General features: G+C 37.2%; 2 pseudogenes; both read left to right on the forward strand.

The window, feature by feature from the left end:
* Nucleotides 1-2,591: 2,591 nt before the first annotated feature.
* LOC110886788 lies at nucleotides 2,592-8,568 on the forward strand (annotated as a pseudogene).
* Nucleotides 8,569-9,317: 749 nt separating this feature from the next.
* Nucleotides 9,318-10,825, forward strand: LOC110886789 (annotated as a pseudogene).
* Nucleotides 10,826-13,941: the final 3,116 nt, after the last annotated feature.

Here is a 13,941-nt window from a genome sequence, read left to right on the forward strand (position 1 = left end):
AAATGATCCGCTGGTTCCTGAACGAGTATATGGGGATCACATTAAGGCCTGTTCCACCATACTTCTCGGATCAAAGAAAAATAGATTTATTAAGTCTGTATATTTTGGTGGCGAAAGATGGGGGATACCGAGAAGTGACCACTGAAAACACATGGCCAATCATAGCAAAAGATTTAGGGTTTGAATACAAAGATGGAGATTACATGAGGATAACATACGCTATGTACCTCGATGTCCTAGACTACTATTATAAGTTCAAATTTGTGCAGGAAGTAGTTCATGTGAAAGAAATGGTGAATGATGGTGCTGAATTCTCAGGAGGCAGACATAGGAAGACACGGAGTGCAGGTACTGCTCATGATGAAGATGCAGGTAATGATCGCAATGGTGCAGATTCAACACAATTTGCATTATTCGCTGGAAATGGATGGGAGGATGATTGGAACTTGCACAAAAGGAGGAAGCGTTTCAATTTTAGCTACATGAAGAAAGCAGTAGAAGATGCCAATCGAAGTGTCATGCAACAGAGCTCTAACATAACCAAAGTTTAAGGGGGTTGTATTGGAAATATCATCGTTACAATTATAATTAAACTTTAGTTATGTCTTTATTATTATTCGAACATGTATGTGTGTATGATATGTAGTCTGGATGTTAACGTATTAGGACAAGATGATAAGCGGTTTAAAGATAAGCGGGTTAATATTTCAAACTAAACTGCCAAGGCAGTTACCCGCCAAGATTAACCGCCATTATGTAATTTATATAGTAGTTTGCCGGCAAACTTTGCCGGTTACCAAGACATTTTCAAGTTACCGAATTTGTCCACTCAATTCTCGTTATTTTTCTGCATATTCTGCATCATTTCTTACACTGCATATATATATCACTATGTCTGCAAATCAAGAAAAACTTTCCGCTGCAAATGCATATTCATATGCATATGATGATGATGTTTCGGATGTCCAACACATGTTATCTCAACCAAAACCTACTATTTGCTGCCAAATGAAATGCTAAATTAAAAATAATAGCAACTGCAATATAAATGGAACATTTTTTTTTTTACTCTCATCAATGTGTTCGGTACAGATGATTACCGTTAAAGAATAAAAATTTACATCGAGATAGTTGGTAAACGGGCTACAAGCTGCGCCGCTACCCCTTTTAATTGAAACCAATGTTCAGATTCAATTCTAAGGAGTGTAATTTAATAACAAATTAGCAATTAAATAATCAATAGAACCTGCAAACTGATCCGAATTTCGGACTTAAATCTACATATATGAAGTGGGACTATATATAAATGCTTACAATTTGGGGATGATACTACTTACGATTTGGTGTTGTGATTCGCTTGGTGTTGCTTCCGATTTGCCTGTAGCTTTCTCGACTTTGGTTTTGTGCGCACAACGATTTAAGTTTGGGCTTGATTGGGAACTTGGGGCCTGTGAAAAAAAACACAATTTTGGTTGATTGGGATATTATTCGGGTGCCAAGCCAACATGCTTCAAGTAAATCCGACCATGAGACTGTGTGTTGTGGTTCAACGCTCCAAGCTATGTCCGCGTGTTGCCTCAATGGGGGCGTTAAGGATTAGGGCGTGAGTGGTAATGAGGCGTGAATCTGGAATGTATAGATATGTGGGTACCCCATGCAACAACCAAAACAATCACCTTATGTGAAGTTGGGCGTTAGCCCATTACGCTTGATCTGATAATATCACACAATAACAATTAGTTATGCTATGAAAATACACAATGACGTAACTTTGAAACTATTAAGCATACATATTTTAACTATTACTTATTTGCAAGTTGTTATTTACTTAAATCACACAGAAATTAATAAAATCACGCTAGGATTTCTTAGATCATGTGTATTTGGATAACTAAAAAGTGCAAAAGTTTCTGTCATGTTAGTGCCACTGTCACACAGGCATTGGAGCTTTAAGCCTTTTAGTAACTACCCCATTTCAAAAGTGTGCAGTGGTTTAACTAAAAAACGAATAATGTGGCGTGATATGACTGGCACAAAAAAGAAGTCTTTTAACTATCTTCGCTCTATGCCCTCACGCCCATTCTATCCCCTTGGCACCCGTGTCATGATGTTTGGCACCTTTCTTTTGCTGATGTCGTGGCGCATGTTAACCCACTACACACCTAGGCTCATAATAGTAACCCACACATTTAAAAAAAATCATGCACTACAAATGATTTAACTTTTAAACTTTATTTGAATGTTTATATATAACTAATAACATTATCCACTGAAAGTGATAAATGTATCCTACGCTAATATTACCCATTGACATATAAAAACCCAAAGGCCAGAGCTCTTAATTGAGTTCACATTTCATAGTGAAAATAAAAATTATCAGGAGAGTTTTTCTAGAACTATATAACTCACACACTTATCTAATCTAGCACTGAATTTTACTTTATTGTCTACAACAAGACTCGAACACTCGACCTCTAAGAGACACCATTCAGACATATATCTGAAAATAAAAAATTAGGAAATGAGGTGTAAAGAAGCATATTATTTGAGAATCTTCAACCTCTCCACTCTATAAAAAAAAGTCACCAAACCCTCATTGCAAAACATCTATCTCTCAATTCCCATGGAGACCCAAACAGAAACCACCAACACCGTTCGCCGGAACCAGAGAATAATACTCTTCCCGTTACCATATCAAGGCCACATAAACCCAATGCTCCAACTTGCCAATCTACTCTACTCCAAAGGCTTCAGTATCACCATCCTCCACACCAACTTCAACAAGCCCAAAACATCCAACTACCCTCACTTCACTTTCAAATTCATCCTCGACAACGATCCACGCGACGAACGCTATTCCAATCTACCGTTACATGGCATGGGCGCTTTTAACCGCCTTTTCGTGTTCAACGAAGATGGTGCAGATGAATTGCGCCATGAACTTGAACTGTTAATGTTAGCATCGAAAGAAGATGACGAACATGTATCGTGTTTAATCACCGATGCGCTTTGGCACTTCACGCAATCGGTTGCTGATAGCCTTAGTCTCCCACGGCTTGTTTTGAGGACAAGTAGCCTGTTTTCTTTTCTTATTTATGCTTCGATTCCCCTTCTTGATGATCGCGGTTACCTCAGTCTTTCCGACAACACCATGGCACCTATTCTTGATGGTCTTGGTTATCACGATCTTTCTAATAACAAACGTAAGTTCGGTTTTAAATATCTTTGTTTTGCTTCAATTTTTTAACTAACTTGTTTTATATATAGGGTTGAGTTCATTTCAGAACTCTAAATAACTACAGAACTCCTAATAAACAATCATTTTATATATGAGTTTTTGTATATAGGATCTTTTTATCATCTCTTATATGTATTTTTTTGATTACATACATGTTAAAAGTAGTTTTTGCAAATCAAGGGGTAGCGGCGCAGCTTGTTGCTCGTCTACCTGCCATTAGTTTGTAATCGTTTTGAGTTTGAAGTAAGAAAAAAAAAAAAAAAATAACCGGTTTACACATGTTTAATTACCAAAATTATATATAGAGTTAATTGCTCGGATGGTCCCTATGATTTGCAAGTTTTTCATCTTTAGTCCCCACCTTTTTAAAATAGCATGTTTGCTCCCTGTGGTTTGCTAACTTGTTACTCGTATAGTCCCCTGAATAGATGTTAGTTTGCTCAGTTAAGCTTTTGTTAAATTACTAATTTGCCCTTACTATTAAAAATCAAAGTTAAAACCATAAATAAGAAACCTTATTAAAGTCAAGTGGGCCCATCTATATATAATAAAAACAAAATACTTTAACCTAATCCTACCCCTCCTAGCCTCGCACGTCTTCCCCTCTACCTAACTTGCAGCCCCATCACCATTAAACACCTACAGGCTGCAACCTCACCACCTTATTCGGAATCAAGACCCACCGGAATTAAGACTGTCGTTGAGGTTTTATCTTGTACCGCCGGAATCAAGACCTGGTACCACTCGCCGTCGCTGGGGTTCATCTTGTATCGTATAGCCGGAATCAAGATCTCCCCCACCCTTCACCAAACTGTCGGAATCACAAAATGGGTGTACATGACCGAAACTTTCGTTTGTTTTTCTTTTTTTTTTTGGGTTTTAGGATGAAACACATAGGCGGTAGGCGGAGACACGATGGTTGTGTGGCGGAGATCGTGGTGGTTATGCGGAAAACGGTGAGGAGTGGTGGAGGCATGATGGTGAATGGTTATGTATGGTCGGATATCGTGGTGGTGATGTTGTCATCGGAGGCGGGGGTTAAAGGTGAGGAGTAATCAGTGATGTTTTGATGTTGTTGTAGGTGGTGGTTAGTGGTTGTGGTAGGTGGTTGTTAGTGGTGTAAGGTTAGTGGTTGCAGGTTTTGCAGTGGTGTTGAGCAGGTGGTTGTGTGGCGACAGTGAAGGTGGTCAGGTTGTTGAGATGTTCGACGGTGGTGGCTGAGTGGTGATGACGGTGGTGGAGGTGGTTGTGGTGATGACTTTTTAAAGGAGATAGAGTAGAGAGAGATGTTTGATACAGAGAGATAGTAAAGAGAGAGAGAGATGGACCAATGGCGGTGGTGGGGTGGTCGCCGGAAAATCGTGGTGGCGGCAGTTTTGGTGGAGAAGAAAGGGGTGGGGTGGGGTGGGGTGAGGTTGGGGTTCTTATTTTATTTTGTTTTTTAATAGGTGAGCTCATTACAATTTTTTTCTTTATTGTTTCATTTTTCTTTTGTAATTATAAGGGTATTTTTGTAATATTACACCCACTTAACTGAATTATTTAACACCCATCCATTACAGGGACTATCTGAGTAACCGTTTGTTAAACCATAGGGACTATACATGCTATTTTGAAAATGTGGGGACTAAAGGTAAAAAAATGGCAAACCACAGGGACTATCCGAGCAATTAACTCTTATATATATGTGTCATAAGTAATTACATATATGTAAAAAAACTAGTTTGCATATGTGTAATCATTAAATTACATATAAAAAATGATAAAATTACTCTTAACATGTATGTAATCGTAAAAATACACATAATAAATGATAAAATTATCCTAAACATAAAAATATATAAATAAAAAGATTGTTTATTAGGAGTTCTGCGAGTTCTGTAAATATTTATGGTTCTGAAATGATCCTAACCCTATATATATATATATAGGGTAAGGTTCATGCGAGAACCACCTAAATTGCGAGAACCGCGAGAACCAATGTGAACACAACCTAAAATAGCTAAAAAAACAAAAAAAAACCTAACCCCCCCCCCAAAAAAACCTAACCCCCCCTCCCCCAAGCTAAAATGCTAAAAACTAAACCCCTAAAAAACCTAAAAAAATAAAAAAAAAACACACAAATTTTTTTTATATTTTTTACATTAAGATCGCAACTTTTAGTAGCCAATTTTTTTTATTTTTTATTTTTTTTTCTTTTTTTTGGCTACTAAAAGTAGCGATTTTTTTTTTTATAAAAATGTTAAAAAAAATGTGTGTTTTTTAGCTATTTTTAGGTATTTTTGGTTGTGTTTACATTGGTTCTCGCGGTTCTCGCAATAAAGGGTGGTTTCTAACGGATCCTTCTCTTATATATATATATAGAGAGAGAGAGAGAGAGAAAGTATAATGTACTTCACGGCTTAACGTACGTTAACGTACGCGACAAGAACACAACGTGCGTGATTAATATATAACGTGCGTGATTTGTATGATAAGGGCTCCCATGCGTGATTATAAGGGCTCCCATGCGTGATTTTTGGCTCCCATGCGTAATTTTTTGGCTCCCATGCGTGATTATCACAAAACCAACGGATCCATGCGTTATTAACTGTTCCATGCGTGATTATAGCCCTGATCTGATGGTTACGAGTGTCGCGTATGTGAAGTATGATAAGGACTTTTGTATGTTAACCGCTCCCTATATATATATATACAATATATATATATATATATATATATATATATATATATGAATTGCAAGTTTTGTCCTTTATCTTTAGGCCATTTTGCAAGTTTTGTCCTTTATGTTTAAATTTGACGAGTTTTGTCCTTTATTTTTAAAAATCAAGCACGTTTTACCCTTTGGGCCTTAAAAATCAAGCACGTTTTGTCCTTTATGTTTAAAAATCAAGCACGTTTTGTCCTTTATGTTTAAAAAATCAAGCACGTTTTGTCCTTAAAAATCAAGCACGTTTTGCCCCAAAGGGTAAAACGTGCTTGATTTTCAAACATAAAGGACAAAACTCGTCAAATTTAAACATAAAGGACAAAACTTGCAAAATGGCCTAAAGATAAAGGACAAAACTTGCAATTCACTCTATATATATAAATAGGACAAAGATCCGTTAGGAACCACCCTTTATTGCAAGAACCGCGAGAACCAGTGTGAACACAAACAGTAATACCTAAAAAAATCTAAAAAACACCCAAATTTTTTTTTTTTAAATTTTTTTACTATTTTTTTTTGTAAAATTCGCTATATTTCCTTTACAATAAAAAAATAAAAAAATTTTGAAAAAATAAAAAAAAAATTCCGAGTCACAGTTATCCATGCACATGTGCATATGTATCATTTCTTTGACAAATTCCGTAATTCATTACAAATATTAGACAATTGCACTTTCATTTACACTACCACGTGTAATACACTACTTTTTACGTTAACAATATTAGAAATGCACATGCGCATCTATATGTATAAACATGAAATAAGGTGTTTTGGTACAGTAATTTCTCTTTTATCTATCATTCCATCCATAATACACAAACATGCATATGTGCATTTTTGTCATTTCTTTGAGAAATTCCGTAATTCATTACAACTATTAGACAATTGCACTTTCATTTACACTAGCATGTGTAATACAATACTTTTTATATTACCAGTATTAGAAATGCACATGTGCATCTATATGTTTCAACATGAAATAAGGTGGTTTGGTACATTACTTTGAATACACTTTCCCTTTCATCTATCATACCATCCATAATACACTACCATTACCTCCTACCATCCATAATACAATACCATTAACTCCTACCATCCATAATACAATACCATTACCAATATTTTCACTTTATTACATGTATGTAAACACCATTTATACCATCCAATCAACGTATTACATCATAAATTGACAACTATTACCAAACCATCAACCACTAGATATAACTAACCAAAAAACATGTATATGGGCCTACTTCTCCATTCAAAATCACAAACTTTTTGTACCAAAACACGTTATATCATGGTTATACCTAATGACGCACATGTGTATTTTGAATATTGGTAATGTAAAAAGTAGTGTATTACGAATGGTATTGTAAATTAAAGTGCAATTGTCTATTCCTGATAACGTATTACTGAATTTGTCGAAGTAATGATACATATGCTCATGTACATGGATAACTGTTACTCGAAAAAAAAATGTTTCTTTTTTTTATGGTAACGAAATATAGCGATTTTTTGAAGAAAAATATTAAAAAAAATAAAAAAAATTTTGAGTGCTTTTTTGATTTTTTTTAGATTTTATTTTGTGTTCACATTGGTTCTCGCGATTCTCGCAATAAGGATGGTTCTCGCACGAACCTTACCCTATATATATATATAATTAAGTTGTTTGATAAGTCATACATGGGTTTCAAGGTCTGGAAGAACAAGTGGAAGAGTTTCCTATGCTGAAAGTGAAAGACATCGTAAAGATGGGGTTCAAGAGAGAGAAGGACGGCGCTGGAGGCATGATCGATAACATGGTGAAACAGATGAAAGCATCTTCAGGAATCATATGGAACTCCTTCAAGGAACTTGAAGAGTCCGAGCTTGAAACCATTCGTCGTGACATTCCAGCACCGAGTTTTCCGATACCATTCGCCAAGCATTTCACAACCTCATCCAGCAGCTTACTAGAACACGATCGATCCTTTTTTCCTTGGTTAGACCAACAACCGCCAAATCTGTAGTTTATGTTAGTTTCGGTAGTGTTGCTCAAGTGGAGGAGAAACATTTTATGGAAATGGTTCATGGCTTGGTCGATAGCAAGCAGTTGTTTTTATGGGTGGTTCGACCTGGGTTTGTTAGCGGTTCAACATGGCTTGAGCCATTGCCTGATGGGTTCCCAGGTGAGAGGGGGCGGATTGTGAAATGGGCTCCTCAGCAAGAAGTGCTAGGTCATGAAGCGATTGTTGCATTTTGGACCCATGGTGGGTGGAACTCGACGCTTGAAAGTGTTTGTGAAGGCGTTCCTATGATTTGCTGGCCTTTTTGGGGAGATCAACCGTTGGATGCGAGATACGTGAGCGATGTCTGGAAGGTTGGGGTGTATTTGGAGAATGGGTGGAAAAGAGAAGAGATAACAGGTGCAATTAGACGCGTAATGACGGATGAGGAAATGAGAGAAAGAGCAAGAGTTTTGAAACAAAAGTTGGATGTTTCTTTGATGAAAGGGGGCTCTTCATACGAGTCGGTAGAGTCTCTAGTTGCTTATGTATCTTCATTCTAACATGATTATATTTTTTTGTCTGTTATTTGTCAGTCATTCAGCGATCCCAAAGTGGCGCTCGTATGTAGTGCATATATCACCTAAAACTTTAAGAATTTACATCATTGTACCTAAAATAAGCACTTGAAACATGTAATATGGGGATTATTAGTTCAGTCGTTATCGGTTCAGTTCGTTACAGTACTGGCACTCGATATCGCAACCAAGAGAGAAAGTCCCAAAAAAATAAAGTCGTGATATGCACAAAATGATATAGACATGTGTTTTACATGGATCGAAAACTATAAAAACAGATACCAGTATTGGTACCGATAATACCAATACCCGTAATGATGTTCGGTCGAAATCGGTTCGATATGTCATGGTACCGGCACTCGTATAGCTTACTATACCAAAAAATAGTCAATTCTACATACAAGCTTATACCGGAACGTCGAGGGAATAAAATTAAACACAGGTGCTTCTTTAGCTTTTAAAGAAAAAGATAACGAATGCAAGTTATTAGAGGAAGAATAAAATTAAATAAAATCAATCGAGTTAAAAAGGTCATGTAACAAATACTGAAAAGAAAGTTTCTCACATGTTACTCACCCTTGGAAAGCCTGTCATTACACAGTAATCAAAACTAAGAAATACAATTAGTATCATTAAAATAAACAACTTTGAAAACCAAAACTAATTACTTTAATCTAACGAAAAAAAACAAAAGAAAGTGCTACTTACTTGATGATTAAATGATTGTCCTTCAATTTTAAACCTGCAGGCCTTCATTTTGCTATAAGAATACAACCTGATTGATATGTCATAAACATAAAAAAATGGAGACTACCGTTGGCCGTCAGCGGAGAGTAATTATGTTTCCGTTACCATATCAAGGCCACGTAAACCCGATGTTTCAGCTTGCTAATCTTCTCTACTCTAAAGGCTTCAGTATCACCATATTTCACACCAACTTCAACAAGCCCAAAACCTCCAACTACCCTCACTTCACTTTCAGATTCATCCTCGACAACGATCCACACGATGAACGCTACGCCAATTTACCGCTGCAAGGCATGGGGGCGTTTTCTCGAATTTTCTTATTCAATAAATGCGGGGCGGATCAATTACGCCACCAACTGGAACTGGAACTGTCGGCGAAAGATGAACCACCTGTGTCGTGTTTAATCACTGATGCCTCTTGGCACTTCACGCAATCAGTCGCTGATAGCCTTAACCTCCCTCGGCTCGTTTTGAGGACAAGTAGCCTGTTCTGTTTTCTTATTTATGCTTCAATACCCCTTCTTGATGATCTGGGTTACTTCAATCTTTCCGACAACACCGCTACACCTCTTCTTGATGGTCTTGGTTATAACAATGTTCCTGACGACGAACGTAAGTTATGCTTTCGTCTGTTTCTTAACTAACTTGTTAACCATCGTCTTCTGTTCGTTTATAAATACGTTGTTTGATTTCATTCAAGGTCTGGAAGAACAAGTGGCGGAGTTTCCTGTGTTGAAAGTGAAAGACGTCATAAAGATCGGGTTCAAGAAAGACAACGACGGCATGGGGGACATAATCAGTAACATGGTGAAACAGACGAAAGCATCTTCCGGAATCATCTGGAACTCCTTCAAGGAACTGGAACAGCTTCAGCTCGAAACCATTCGTCGTGACATTCCCGCACCATGTTTCCTAATACCATTCGCAAAGCATTTTACAACCGCATCCAGCAGCTTACTAGACCAAGATCGATCCTTTTTCCCTTGGTTAGACCAACAACCACGTAATTCCGTAGTTTATATTAGTTTTGGTAGTGTTGCTCAAGTGGAGGAGAAACATTTTATGGAAATGGGCTCCTCAGCAAGAAGTGCTAGGACATGAAGCAATTGGTGCGTTTTGGACACATAGTGGATGGAACTCGACGGTTGAAAGTGTTTGTGAAGGTGTTCCTATGATTTGTTCGCCTTTTTGGGGAGATCAACCGTTGGATGCGAGATACGTGAGCGATGTATGGAAGGTTGGGGTGTATTTGGAGAACGGGTGGAAAAGAGAAGAGATAACAAATGCGATAAGAAGAGTGATGGCGGATGAAGAAATGAGAGAAACGTCAAGAGGTTTGAAACAAAAATTGGATGCTTCTTTGATCGAAGGTGGCTCTTCGTATGAATCAGTGGAGTCTCTAGTTGATTATATATCTTCATTCTAACTTCTACCAATTTTGTAAATAACGTGAAAATAAGGAGACAATTTTGTCAATTGGTTTCTATATCAGGAGACAAAACTAGAATCTCTTGCTCTAATCATACTATTGTTTAGTAATAAAATCAGTGCCGAATTTAGGATATTTTGTCAGTGGGTGAAAAAAACCCGAAAACGGGTTCATTAAAACAAGTAAACAGGTCCACATGGGTCCGGTTAAAGTACGATATTACTCCTTCCTGAGAATTAAAACCGGTAGACTGATATGCATGAACTAAGAAAGAACGTTGTATTATACTTACATACTAACATACATAACGGCAACGCCTGCAAGTCCTTTCTCCATTATCACACATGATTATCTAAACAATAAAAAAACTAATATAAGTTGGCAAATATATACCTATATGTTTACATACATACGAGTGTATTTCAAAAGAACACACAAGTACATTTATCGTGAACAAACACAAACCGACAAACAGTTGGAAAAAAAATCACAGAGTGAATCAATTCATAAACAACAGGGGTTATCAAAATGTTGATGTGAAAACTACTTAACAGTCTCAGTAGCAAATTTTGAACTTGTTGAATACTCAATAGGTAAACAAATAGCTATTGCTGTGAGCAGTTACAATTTTCAAACCTGTGTGAAGTGCTATGAACATGTTATCTCAACCAAAACCTACTATTTGCTGCCAAATGCTAAATTAGAAATAATAGCATTAGCAACAGCAATATAAATGGAACATTGAAACCAATGTTCAAATTCAATTCTAAGGAGTGTAATTTAATAACAAATTAGCAGCAATTAAATAATCAATAGAACCTGCAAACTGATCAGAATTTTGGACTTAAATCTACATATATAAATGCTTACAATTTGGGGACGATACTAGTTACGATTTGGTGTTGAATTGAAGCCCTTGTGATTCGCCTGTAGCTTTCTCGACTTTGGTTTTGTGCGCACAACGATTTTGGTTCTGGGAGAAGTTTGGGCTTGATTGGGAACTTGGGGCCTGTGACAAAATGAATGGCTCCTATTATGTTAGGCCTTATTTAAAAAAAAAATACATAATTTTGGTTGATCGGGACATTATTCGGGTGCCAAGCCAACAGGCTTCAAGTAAGTCCGATCATGAGACTATGTGTTGTGGTTTAACGCTCTAAGCTATATCCACGTGTTAAACACTTCCTCAATGGGGGCGTTAAGGACTAGGGCGTGAGTGGTAATCAACGTGAATCTGGAATATATAGATATGTGTGTATCCCACGCAACAACCAATACAATCACCTTTTGAAGTTGGGCGTTAGCCAACTACGCTTGATCTGATAATATCACACAATTATATATATATTGACTAGGTTATCACCCGCGAACTTCGCGGGTAGGAAAATTTACTTTATATTAATCAAACTATGTCAGAAAGTTCTTTTATAATTGTTTTGAATTGAAAGTTGTAGTCATTAGGGTTGCGAACAAACTTGTTTTTTAATTGTTTTGAATTGAAAGTTGTAGTCGTTAGGGTTGCGAGTAAGGTTAGAAACTTTGGGCAAGAACCGGAGGCAGAAATTTTGTAGGTCCCTTTTCTCGGAGGATCGAGAACAACCTAAACCTTGTTATACTAACCCACTAGCGAGTGCGGAATCCAAGCTAGTAGGCAAACCGGGATGAAGTAAGAACAAACACAAGAACACACAAAGTTCACCGATTAACACCACTGTATTAATACGTATGAAGGTTACGGTTACAAGCACAATGTTTACAAAACCAAAGATGTAAACTCTCAAGTGTGTGTGTGTGTTTCCAGCAGAATGCTCTCAAGCTCTCTATCTCTTGTCTGTGTGCATCTGTGCCTTTCACACTACACTGCATGGGTATATATATACCCAGCTCATGATGCCTGGTCGAAGGATCCGAAAGATGGTCCGAAGGATCATCTTTCGGATAGAAAGCTTTCGAAGGATTAGCAAGGACCTCGAAATATCACCTTTCGAGGTCTATTGTTCGAAGCCTATCTTTCGATCACCTCGAAGGATCAACAGAATCCTTCGAGTCTATCCTTCGACATCGACACATATATCAAACATATGTTAACTGTTGGCCAAGTCAATCCGGAGGATGGTTGACTTGGTCAACTTACAGACTACCGAGGACATCGTTTATATACAGACCGAATACAGACAAAGTACAGACACAAGTGCACCAACAAACTCCCCCTTGGCTGTAGCTTTGTCTTTATCTTCTATAGTTGTAGACTCGTCTCGAACTTCGACGGTCTTTGGTCTTCGAGTTACCAAAACTCTGATGTCCTTTCAAGTCTTCAGTGTCGGAGGATCTTCAAAGTCTTCACGTCTTGAAAGCAGAGAGTGTATCAACAAACTACCCGTATCATGTAGGAAGTGTGTTGACAAACTCCCCCTTAACATAAGCTCCCCCTTGAGTTATGCTCGTGAAATACTTTAACTTTATGAAGTGAGATCCTGGTGATGTTGATGATGGCCAGCGACAACTCGATCATCTTCATCTTTTGAGCGCCTTCTCGTCGTGTCTTCATTCCAAAGCTTGTCATCGACCATGTTCTCCTTGCCTTTTGAATCTGCACATGCAAGAAATCTAAACGCGTAATGAGAACAACTGCTTGGAATAGTATAAACAAAAGACACACGAATGACCATGTCATAATCAAACACCGTCCGACAGTTTGAAAGTTTAATAAAATTTGTCAATTTTAGTCTTTAACTTTCAAAACATGCAAATTTCGACCGTTTATGAAGATTTAGTCAGTTCAGTTTTCGTTCAGGTTTCAGGTAACGAAGACTCGAGCTCCAACATCGTACGATCGAAAATAAAGCAGAAATAAAATCTTTTTGGCTTTTATAAAGTTTATATTAAAACAAGCCTAAAATCTTTTTGGTATTTTTGAAATTAAAAAAAAAACAACAATTTAAAATCCTTTGAGTGTTATCAAACGACATCACCGCTAATGTCGTGCTGATATGCACCAAACGACGAAACTGTTTAAAAGAAGAACAATAAAGGTTAAGCAGTAAATAAATATATACAGACATTCTTTTTGTGAGTTTCGAGGGTAAGAGAATCATATCAGTGTACGGTCATGCCAAAACACTCTTGTTGTTCAGTTAGTTAATATTAAGATAAACATCCTATAACAATTATCGGTATTGTTATCCACTTAAGCTCAACTTATCAGATGTAATCATGGCGAGGGGATACGTTAAGGTATGATTTATACTTAC

The sequence above is a fragment of the Helianthus annuus genome, chromosome 14 (genome assembly GCF_002127325.2).
Source record: "Helianthus annuus cultivar XRQ/B chromosome 14, HanXRQr2.0-SUNRISE, whole genome shotgun sequence".
Taxonomy (NCBI): Eukaryota; Viridiplantae; Streptophyta; class Magnoliopsida; order Asterales; family Asteraceae; genus Helianthus; species Helianthus annuus.